The sequence below is a fragment of the Lontra canadensis genome, unplaced genomic scaffold, assembly GCF_010015895.1.
Source record: "Lontra canadensis isolate GAN:19392208 unplaced genomic scaffold, GSC_riverotter_1.0 scaffold111, whole genome shotgun sequence".
In the NCBI taxonomy this organism is placed as follows: Eukaryota; Metazoa; Chordata; class Mammalia; order Carnivora; family Mustelidae; genus Lontra; species Lontra canadensis.
The window spans coordinates 6,412,308-6,424,087 of record NW_022631105.1 but is presented as its reverse complement, the minus strand read 5'-3'; the positions used below and the strand labels follow the sequence as shown (position 1 = coordinate 6,424,087).

Sequence of the window (11,780 nt, the reverse complement as noted above, 5' to 3'; positions counted from 1 at the left end):
AAGCTGGCAGCTAGAAACCCGTTTGGCCTTCGACTGGCTCCTAGCTCTGTGTCTTGGCTTCTTTGTTTGGAAACGAGGAGGGGTGGGGTCCTGGTGCTAAAGGCCCTTAGGAACTGTGAGGGTAGCGGCCTTTGCCTTCATCGGTGCTCAATAAATATGTTGAATTGAGTGAGTGCGCATAGTCCGTTGCTTGCGCTCCGGGAGTCAGCCCTTCCGGACAGCCTGGCCTCCAGGCTGGCCCCAAAGCCGCACAGGCCAGGGGCCGCAGGCTGTAACCGGGCGCGGGAGCGACCCCGCGCCACGCCCCACCAGCCGCTAGCCCCGCCCACCCTGGGAGTCCCCTGCGGGGGCGGGGTCTCTTCCCGGCCTCGGGGACGCGTGCTGGGGGCGGAGCTTCCAGGATTGGCCAATGAGGAGCGGGCTCCGGGATGCGGGGCGAGTCCCACTCGGGGCAGGGCTGCCGCCTGCTGGGGCTACCGCGACGCCAACGCCGCGCTCGCGAGCTCCTCGAGCCCGGCCCGCGCACGGGTTAGCGGGGTTGTCTCGGAGGATGTCTTGGAATTGGGGAGGCGCAGCCTGCGTGGAGGGGTGATGACCACCGCGACGCTCGAGGCCGCCGCTGTGTGAGGTCAACGATAAAGGACCTTCTCCTCTCTTGGTCGCAGTTTGCCGGTGTGCGGACTTAGCCGCCAGATTTCCGAGGTTCCCGCCAGCGCCGACGTCTGGGGGAGCCGGGTCTGTGGGGAGGGGGCAGCATAGACTGCGGACGTCCTCACTCCAGAGACCCTCCCCGGCTTTCCTCTCTTGGGCCTGCCCTTCAGCCCCTCCACCCCGCCCCCAGCACTGACCCCTTAGGAAGACCATCACCCCAATGTCACCCCCTTTTCCGTGCTGAGACCTGTTGCTGTCATCTTGGGAGATACTTTCCTCCCCAACCTAGGCCCTTGCCTTCCTCCTGTGGAGCTGTCTTCCACCCGACTGTGAGGATCCCCTAAACTCTTCCAGGCCCGAACTCTGATTTCAGTCAGGATGCGTTTGAGGGCCTGCTTGCTCTTTTCCGCAATTCGCCAAGAAGTCCTTCCTGCTGCTGCTGGGAGGGGGTCTGGGTTAGAGAGGACTTTCCGTTATGTGTGCTTCAGGCTCAGACTGGACTTCGTCTGTCCCTAGCCTATGTGACAAGAACTGTCAAGACGAGATTTTCCCTTCTTTCCGAAGGTAGAGGTGTCATCTCCTGGTAGAAAATAGCTCTGAAATGGTTTTAGGTCCATTCCTCAGTGCCAGATCTGTGACAGCGCATTACAGGACTGGAAGTGGTTCATCCTTAATCTGTGCAGACCAGATCTTCGTCCTCCAGGCTACACCTTGCACCGATCAGAGGCCAGACTCAGAGATGGAACAATGGCACAGTGAGAGAAGGAAGGAAGGGACAAGTGTCTGATGATTCGTACCTAGCGCATGTTGAACATTTTGCAAAGCACTTTCTGGAGGAGGTTTCAGGGGAGTCTCAGTTGCCAGAATTGGGCTAATCAGTCTTTGGTTCACAACACAGTCTGATTGTCAGCCCTCAGCCTTTATGTTTGTTTTAGTGATAATAACATGTGCCAAAGCCAGTAATACATGCCGAGTGCTTTTCCACACCTTTAGTTCACTTCATCCTCACAACTACCCCCCAAACATGCAGGATTTGAATAGCAGGAGAAGTATCGAGTCAACTTCGAGTAAAGCTGCATTTCGAGGAAGGTTTCCAGTATACCTCAGGTGTCTCCGGGGAGGCACTCCTGAATTTCTTACTTTATGACTTCTAGGAATATGCGATAAATTTTCTATGCCCTGGGGCAGGATATTTTTCGAACTATTTCCTTGTTCTTACTACTCTTAGGTGCTGGCTTTCAACTTTCTCTGGCTCCATTTCCTGGCAGCTAGGACTGACCCAGTGTGGCGGGCACTCGGGGGCTGGTAAACAAGGCACCTGGGTCACAGGGCGCTAATAGGCAGGTCAAGAGGTCACGTGCCAGTAAATGTCGGGTGGAGGGCCTTACAGACACCAAAGCCAGAACAACAGAACCTTACCTCTGCGTCCTGAATAATGGGGCGGGTTTGCTCTAGAACGCTCCACAGCAGACATAGCATTCCCAGAGTGCATTGGTTCCCTGGGAAGTTTTCTGGACCACTCACTTCCTCACTTCTGGGCTGTGTTCCCAGATGAAGGAAAAAAGTTTGGCTCAGTAATTGGCTAGGCCAGTATCTCTATTATGTGGTAGGGCTGTGATTCAAATCCATTACACTCTGTCCAGTCATGGTGCAAATGCTTTGTTATTCATCCTCCATTGCCCCTGGGTCTTGGTTCGGGATTCTTCCCTTGGGGGCTCTGTGGTGTCCAGCGTCCACTGCCAGCCAGGGTCTGTTTGGGGGTCTGACCAGAGAGGTCTTCTGGCATCCAGAACAAGTTTCCCCCATTTTAAAGGACCCTGTAGTAGGAATGGCTCTGGTACCTCTCCAAGGGGGAGGCCCCCAAAGTACAGGAACTTGGTGGGCCATAGGGGGCTTGCTTGGCTTCAGCAGGGCCCTCAGACTCATAGTGGAGGGAGCACCATGTCTGCTAAAACTTGACCTCTTGGCTATTTTTTTTTAAAGATTTATTTATTTGTTTTAGAGAGAAAGAGCTTGGGGGTGGGTGGGGCAGAGGGAGAGGGAGAGAGAATTCCAAGCAGACTCCGCGCTGAATGCGGAGCCTGATGCGGGGCTGGGTCTCACAACCTTGAGATCACGATCTGAGCCGAAACCGAGAGTCAGACGCTTATCTGAACGCATCACCCAGGCCACCCCTGGGCCTCTTGGCTCTTAATGCCAGTCACCAGTTGACTTCAAAGGGCTTGACGAATCTCAGAAGAGAAGTGTGACACAGCGGAAAGGGCTGCGGGGCAGAGGGCATGGGCTTGGTCGGGAGGGTTTTGGTCGTGCTTGCCGCTCCAGAGTGACCTCGGAGGGTGAGGCCTGGCTCAGGTTTGGGAAATCACAGAAACTGCATGGGAACCTGGGAGAGGGGATGAGAACCCGGGAGTGCCGATCCTGAATCCTTCTAGCCGCTGGTCCCTACTCTCCTCTGAAGCAGGTGTGCTAGAGATGAGGTTGTGTTTGCCTGGTGGTCTGGCCAGCAATGCCCTCTGGTTTGGGGGCGGGGAGAGGAGACGAGCTGGTTTTACCATTCTCTGAAATGGCTGTGACTCATGCTGGTGGGGAACTTACACTTCCACGTGTCCCCGACCACAGAAGATGCGGCCGTGTGACTCTGATCAGGAGTGGGGCAGCCTGGGAGACCGGCAGAAAGAGCTCCATAAGCATGTGAAAGGGCACTGTGAGACTCTGGTCTCCCCGGGTAGGAGGCTGGCTCCTGGGGGCTTCTAGGCCCAGAGTCCTTGGCTTTATTCCTTTATTGAACCAAATGAGCCTCTTGGATTTGAGAACAGAAAGCACTTTGAGGTCCTTTGATCAGCTGTTTTCAGGCAGGTAGAAGGTATCCTTAATTCTCATGTTTGGGTTTAATGACATGACATGAAATGCAGGGAGGTGAAATGACTTGTCCAAGGCCTTATGGAGACTGGGGCTCCGTGGCCGCTCCTCACTGTACTGCCCTTCCCATGGCGCGAGGGCAGCTCTTACACGCACATCTTTCACCTGCCGGCCTGTTTATCTCTGGGGAGCTGCGCCTCTCCTGATATTTGCACTTCTAGGACTCACCGAGCTGTACTCTGCACACTGTGAGTTCTCCAGAAACGGCTGAATGAAGGCTATATTGGAGGCATCTTCTTAAGGGTACCCCAGGTCCAGAAAAGGAGGTTGAGTCCGTGTGCATGTGCGTGTTTGTGTAAGACCTGATGAAACAGACTTTGTAGCTGCCACACTCCCATCCCAGTTCAGCGTGCACGCCTGAGTTCTCCCGCTGCTTCGAGCAGCCCAGCAGGTGGCTTTTTGTCTACTCGGCCCAGCTGGGAGGCTGAGGCCCAGAGCAAGATGGCTTCCTTCCCTTCGCCTGGCCACCAGTGTTCCCCTTCCAGAAGATGGTCTCATGTGCTGTGCAGCCACGGGATAAGGGAAGATGCTGGGCTCCAGGGAGCAGGGAAGCAGGGGGAAGGGAGGGCTGCAGTCGTCCTGCACTCAGGATGCACAGACTGACCGCCAACCTCCACGTGTGACTCACTCCCTGTCCTGGGCCTCAGCTTCCCCATCTGTCGCATGAGGTGGCTGGACTGGGTGACTTTGGGTTCTTCCTGCCTTTCTTGGATTCTACTCTATCCCCCGTCGGGGCAGCAGGATGGGGGGGCTTTCCTCCTGGCCTGGTCACTGGGTCTGCCTGCAAAGGGAGCATGGGGGGTCTGCTGTACCCCACACTCCTGCTGTCCTCCACACATCTTGAAGCAGGGGTGGATTCTACTCGAAATGTCTGGCAGGCACCCTTTCCCTTCAAGGCCTGCAGAGCCAAGCCCCATCACTGCCTTCAGGGCACCAGGCCCCTTTCCCTCCCTCACAGACCATGCTACCACTGAGCCCGAGCTCAGTGGAGATGGGCAGCAAAGCAGGCAGCAGAGCCGGGTGGCAGCTCCCAGAGCCTGTCCCCTCAAGAAAAGTGCAGGCCCCACCTTCCCCCTTTACCTGGTGAGGGTGTTCTGGTGTCAGGAGTCCCCCCATTTGGAGAAACAGACGGGGGTACAGTGAGGGGCCGTTAGGGCCAGACCCAGCATGCCGGGACCCAGGGAATGCCTGTGCTACACCCCCGCACTGCCCGGCCCTTTGGAAAATTAGATGAAGGATGAACAACGGTAGCTCAGTTGTCTTTCTCTCTCAGATGGTAGCAGTGTCTTCAACATGCAGTTTTCAAAGCCTCCTCCACCCCTTTTTTTAAGGCCAGGAACCCTTTATTTGAATGACAGCTGGAAACCTATAGCCCAGGGCAGAGCAGGACCACTCGGGAGCAGGGGACACGTTCTCTCAGAACATAGGTTCTGCCAAGACACTTGTTCCTAGCTTTCTAGACTCAGACATTTTATTTGGGGAGAAAGGGTTATTTTTGAAGCAAGTTCTCTGAGCGCGTGAACGCAGTCACATTGACCTCAGAGCTGAAAGGAGGTGGGTGCTGACCCGGGCGCTGAGTGATGGTTGTAAGACAACCAAGGGCAGGTCTCGTGTAGGGGCGCTGGGCAGCAGGCTGAGGCAGCGAGCAGGAGGGCCGGTGCTGTGAGTGCTCGAAAGGCAGGAGGTCCCCAGGCTGGGCCCCTGCAGCTGGGGTGGCCAGACTGGGCTGTTCGTTGGTCGACCTGCCCGCAGCCCCAGCTCAGCTCAGCTCTGCTGCTCCCGAGTCAGGCTCAGGAGAGCTGTGGGAGTCAGGAGAGCGAGGTCCTCAGGGGACGTGGGTTCTGTCCTGTGGCCTGAGACATCCCTGCTTTGTTCATGGTTACTTTCTTGCTTTCCACTCTCTCTGTAAGCTTTTCCAGACTCCGCAGGAAAGAACTCTGGTTCCTCCCTCCCCGCCCAGGACAGTCTTGACTCCGGGAGCTGTTTCTGCGCCGTCTGCTGCAAACACAGAGGCCCCAGTGACTGCTTTATTTACAGGCTGCTTCCACGGGCAGGCCTCTCCTCCTGGGTTCCTAGGGAAAGCGTAGATGCGGGTTCTCCTTCAGTAGGCCTGGGTAGGGTGTGGGTGTCTCCCTGGTGTTCCTCAGGGGACCCTGGGCAGGTCCATGTTTGAGAAGCAAGGTTGGTGATTTCTCTGGAGGTGTTTGCATTTGGACTCTGCAAATGTATTCCTACAAGGGTACATTCCCACCATGAAATGTAAAAGGTGCAGATGAAGCGGATGGGCTCTCTCTGCTGGCCATCCTCCTGACCCTAGCCCCTCCCGAGGGACTCCTCCTTGTCACTGTGGCATGTGACATTTCAGGCTCCTCTCATGCATTTTCATACACGTGGGAGCTGGGAAAATACAGGGTTACAAAGACAGAATGTTGTCGTGAACGTATCACCTTGTTGTCTTCCCTTAGCAGTATGCCTTAAGAACCTTCAGGAAAAGGTTTGGCACATTTTGATCTACTTCCTTCTCTGGGAGCTGGACTGGCTGCAGGATAGGAACTTGGTGTCCAGGACCCGGATTCACTGTGGAGCCAGCCTGATGTGTGGGAACCGGGCACAGGGGACTGGCTGGCTGTCTCCCCAGCATGACTGTGTTACGGGTGCCTCCAGGGACCGCAGAACGGGACACGCTGAGCCCTTGTCATCCTAGGGACAGAATCTGGCTCATTGCTGCGCAGTGTGGGTAGCCATTAGATATTGGTAGCCTGGAATGTTCTCTCTTTGTTTCTTGATTTAACAAGAATCGTGCCTACCCTGATGGCTGAGGCGGGAAGGAGGAGCAGTGATCATTCCCCATTTTTAACAGGGCGCTTAGAGATTGGTGCCTTTGGGGAGGTCACTTAGCCCTTGAAGGACATTGACTCACACTCTCCGTGTCATGTAGGATATGTGATTGGCTGCCAGAAGTGGGATGGAGAAACACAAAACGAACAATGAACCAGTAGCTCCAACAAGATAGTGGTGAGTGCTTGCTCTGCCCTGTCAGGCTCTCGGTGTCACAGACCCAGGCCCCTTCCAGCTTGTTGCTCTACCCGGGATGGGGCCTTGTTGCCATGGTGCCGTGGTTCTCGATGGCTCACTACCATCCGTAGTCTGTCAGAGGGAGGCAGGGAGGGGCGCGGAGCTCTTTCCTTTTAAGGACAGCATGTGTCTTTACTTCTTATTTAATTAACACATATTTAGTGCCTATCATGTACTTTATCAGTATTGACCCATGGAAGCCTCATTACAACCTTTTGTTTACTCATGTTATAGATTAAGAGACCAAGGCACAGAGTGGCTGAATAAATGATCCCCTTTCACGTAGTATAGAAGGCGGAGCCTCTCACAGCCCGTGGAGGAGAACCAGCCACACAACTACACCTGCTTGCAGGGGAGGCCTGGAAACATGGTCCTATTTAGGTGGCCACGTGCTCAGCAAAAAACACCCCAAATGTTCTATAACTTGAAGGTGATCCGTGGTGTTGGGGACAGCCTGACAGCCTCCATCCTAGCTCACAGCCTGTTAGCTGTGGGCCGAGCTCTCCCGGCTTTCCTGACAGCCTGCCCAGGACTCTTTCCACCGAGACACCTGTCTCTGTCCTCAGAAATCCCTAGTACAGGCGCACCTGGGAGATAACCACGGGCTGGGATCCAGACCACTGCAGTAAAGCTGATATTGCCATAAAGTGGGTCCAAGGAATGTTTTGGTTTCCAGGGCACAGACGTTCCACGTACCCGCTGTTGCAGTCTGTGAGCTGTGCAACAGCACCGTGTCTAAAACAACAACGTGCATGCCGTCACTGAAAAAGACTTTATTGCTAAAACATGCAACCTGCCGTCTGAGCTCTCAGCGTGTCGGTCTTTCTGCGGGTGGCGGGTCTCCGCGGAGCTGCCGGCTGCTGACCCGTCGGGGTGCTGGGCGCTGGAGGCCCGCGGGGCCCTGCGGTTTGTCGCACCGATGGCCCTTCTGTCCCGAACGGTTGCTCGGTGGCAGGCGGTGCCGCCCGATGGCGTTTAGCCCACGGAACCGCCTTCGGAACTGGAGTCCGTCCCCTCGAGCCCTGCCGCCGCTTCATCCGCGCGGCTCCGGCGTGTTCTGATCCCTCCGTCGTGGCTCCCACCGGCAGCTCAGGACGCCCCTCGCTCTGCTCGTCCCGAGGACGCGCCTCCACGTGCCGTCCCGCCTGACCCTGCGCTCGCAGCAGCTGCGTCCCCTCCTCGGGCTCCGCTCCTGCTTCTGGTCTCTTACTGTTTCTACCCCAAGAGCAGGGACTTCCACTGTGAACGTCCTGAACTTTCAATTTGTATAAAAACAGAATCTGGGAAGCACAATAAAGCAAAGTGCAATAAAATGAGATGTGCCTATACAGAAAATAAAACTTATGATGAATGTAGGCTTTCCCAGAGTCTGGAGCTTCTAGCGGTCTTGGTCCCCACTGCCCTAGCCCTCTGGGACCCCGTTAGAACAGCCAAGGAAGCCAAGCACAGCGGCAGGGCATGGCGTCTGTGTCGGGCAGGATGGTGAAAGGAGGCAGGAAAGAGCTGAACAGTCGGGGGCAAGGGAAAGAGAAGGATGGAGGGATGTGGTGGAGGGGAGGGGTAGAGATTACCAGGAGGATGGGGAACTTCAGAGTTCAAGCTTCTGGAGTGGGGCAGTTTCTAGTGATAACCAGGTCCCGGCCGTGTCCTCTGGCCAAAGAGGAGCCAAGGTCAAAGCGCTGAGGGACCAGGGTTGGGAGAGGCTCGTGGACATGGATGCAGAGATCACCAGGCACAACCAGAGCGTGGAGGAAGCATCCTGGAGGCCGCCACTGCTGCAGCCCCGAGGCTAGGAGGCAGGTTCACAAGAGCAGAGCTCCCTGTTTAGAGAGGAGGAGCCGCGGACAGACAGCGGGATGGCAGGAAGGGAAACCCCAGGTGGGGCTCATGTCCTGTGCAGATTGACAAGGAGCTTGACAGGCCGCTTAGAGCACTCCCAAGAGGTTCAGGGAAATGGGGGGCGGGGGGCTGGATCACAGAACCACCTCTGACTCCATGTGCTTAGAGGAATCCATGATGCATTCTTCAGTTTTGTCGGATGGACGAGAAGACGAGTGGCCCAGGAGCAGCGAACATCCCTGCTAGTGTGAAAGCAAATAATGTCTGCTGGTGCTGCTGGGAGAGAGTGGGGGCGGGGGTGCTGCCCATGGGGGGCTGGGGGGCTGCAGAGCTTTGGGAAGGGAGCGGATGGTGGGACAGGGATGAAACACGCTGTGTGTCTGAGCCGGAATCGCCCACCCCTCGGCCTCTAGTCCTTTAAAATCCTGCCAGAGCTCCAGGCAACCTCGGACCTGCTTTGTGTGTTCACAGACCAGGTTTCATTTTCTAGAATTTTCTATAAGTGGAATCAGAGCATATGGACTCCACCCCTCCTTTCTTTGCTTGTTCGGTTTGGGTCTGGCTTCTTTGACTCGAGATAATTATTTGAGATCTATCCCTACGTTTCCATGTATTAATAGTTCCTTCGTTTTTATCCATGAGAATTATTGTGTCATGGGCCTTTTCACCTGTTGGTAAACGTTTGAGTTGTACTCAGCTTTTGGCTTTTGAGATAAAGTTGCTGCGGACACTTGTGCACCCGTGCCTGGCTGTGTGCCTTCATTCCGCTCAGGGAAATCCTTGGGAGTGTAGTATCTGGGTCCTATGCAAGGGGTACGCCTCACCCTTTAAGGACATGCTGAACTGTTCTCCAGGGTGGCCACACCGTTTCACGCCAGCCTCGCAGCGAATGAATGTTCCAGCTGCCCCCCATCCTCGCCAACACTGGTCGCGGGCAGTCTTTCTGATTTACATTCTAGCACAAGGTGATCTCTCATCGTGGTTTTAATGTTTATTTCCCTCATCACTACTGATGTTGAGGTTATTTTTATGGGGTTATTGACATCATATGTTTTCTTTTCTTTTTTTTTTAAGATTTTATTTATTTATTTGACAGGCAGAGATCACAAGCAGGCAGAGAGGCAGGCAGAGAGAGAGGAGGAAGAAGGCTCCCCACTGAGCAGAGAGCCCAATGCGGGACTCGATTCTAGGACGCTGGGATCATGACCTGAGCTGAAGGCAGAGGCTTTAACCCACTGAGCCACCTAGGCACCCTGACATCATATGTTTTCTTTCGTGAAGTATCTGCATGGATCCTTTGTCCATTTTTTCCTTTGGCTTGTTTGTTTATGATTGAGTTTTTTTTTTTAAGATTTTATTTATTTATTTGACAGACAGAGATCACAAGCAGGCAGAGAGGCAGGCAGAGGGGAGAGAGGAGGAAGCAGGCTCCCTGCTGAGCAGAGAGCCCAATGTGGGGCTCGATCCCAGGACGATGGGAACATGACCTGAGCCGAAGGCAGAGGCTTTAACCCACTGAGCCACCCAGGCGCCCCATGAGTGAGTTTTGAAGGCTCTTTCTGTCTGTGGGTGCCAGTCCTGTATCAGATACGCAGCTTGCAAATACTTCCTCTCCGTCACTTGCCTTTTCTTGTCTTAACTGTGTCTTTCAAAGAGCATGAGTTTTTAATTTAATTAAAATTAACTCAAAGAGCACAGGTTCTTAATTAAAGTCCGGTTTATCAAGTGAGCTTTTGGTGTCACATTGAAGAAATGTTTGCCTCCCTCAAGTCACGCCACCGGCTCTCCGTCTCAGAAAGGAACCGATTTTCTTTGATGGCTGGCAGTATGACGTGTCAATAAAAACTTCATGAAATTTTCTATGTAAAAGCCCCAATATTTCTGGTTTTCAGTACGACAGTGTCGAAGTTGCCCGCTTTTCCCCCAACATGACGCAGCAGGAGCGGCGCCTTTGAACACTGTGTGTAACAAACGGGTCAGAGAGCCTCGCATCCTGTCCTCTGTGCCCACTGCTGCTGTGACCCGTTCTGCCAGAATTCACTTCATCACGGTGACCACAGCATAGCCCTGTGCTGCTTACAGCCCATATTTCTTGCTTTCCTGAGAAATTTAACATTTTGGCTATTTTCACTTATGGTTTCTTTCTTAGTGACCACAGGTCGCGAGAACGGTGTCGGAGAACTGTCCCTTCCCGGTGCCGGGGCCCAGCAGTTCTGCCTGTCCCACACACTGTGCCCCCACAGTCTTCTCTCTGGGTCTCCCTTCCTGGCCATCTCCCGAGGGGCCAAGCCCAACGAGATGCTTCTCTCCCCTGCCGACCCCAGGGCACACACCCTTGGTGGCTTCAGACCCTCGGGCCTGTTTGCAAGCGCAGCTGCTCAAACAAGTCTCACCCAGAGCTGCCTGCCTCCGCGGAGGCGTCCTGGAAGCCACCGTTCTCCGTGTCCCGGGGCCGCAAGCAAGGTGTCCCAGGGCCCCGCCCCTGCTCAATGGGTCTTCTCCTTGAGCAGGAATCTGGAACCACCTGATTCCCGCCCAGTATTGAGCAGTTTAAGTGGCCGAGCGTAGGGTGGGCAGGGACAAAGGGGATTCTCTGCGCCTCGGGGTGTGGTGTCAGGACAGGGTTCTTGTCCCAGAGCTGCTCGTGCATCCGCGCAGAGCAGTGCAGGGAGCGAGGAGAGGACACAGGGTCTGCTCAGATAGGCAAGCCCGTGACTGCCCCGCACAGCAAAGACAGGGTTGGGGGCGGGCAGAGGTAAGTGAGCCAGAGAAGGAGGAAGAGGAAATGGAAGGAGAAGGAGGGACGAGCCTGGCACGGAGAAGCTGGTTAGTAGGCGTTTGCACGTGGACGAATGCATGAGTGATGGCAGGGAGAGCAGGGCTGTCACGGGGCAGGCTGCCTGCCTCCAGGAACTTTCTGTAGCAGCCCAGGAACGAGGCAACTGCACAGTTCAAGAGGTGCAGTGAAGGCTCAAAGGCAGGCCTGGGGGTGTAGCTCAGGGGCAGAGCATTTGACTGCAGATCAAGAGGTCCCCGGTTCAAATCCGGGTACCCCCTTGCTAAAGTCCCTTTTGGCTATGAAGTGGTAAACAAGAAGGAGGCAAGTCATTCTGAGGCCTCTGTGCCTGGCTTCTCTTCTGTCCTCGTCTCTAGGATTGGACAGCAGGGAGGGTGGTTGTGAGGTTCCTTGAGGTCACAGCTAGTCATGCCGGTGTCACAGACTTTCCCCAGCAGCAATGTCTGGGAGCACCCTCATTGCATTAGCAGGAACCCAGATTTCTGAAATGTTTCCTGGC

The 11,780-nt window shown here is 55.0% G+C and overlaps 1 non-coding gene across 1 annotated transcript; it reads left to right on the top strand.

Annotated features, from left to right (window-relative positions):
- The first annotated feature begins 11,469 nt into the window (after window positions 1-11,469).
- Window positions 11,470-11,541, top strand: TRNAC-GCA. Its single transcript has one exon. It is a non-coding gene; the product is annotated as a tRNA-Cys (tRNA).
- The last annotated feature ends 239 nt before the right edge of the window (window positions 11,542-11,780 follow it).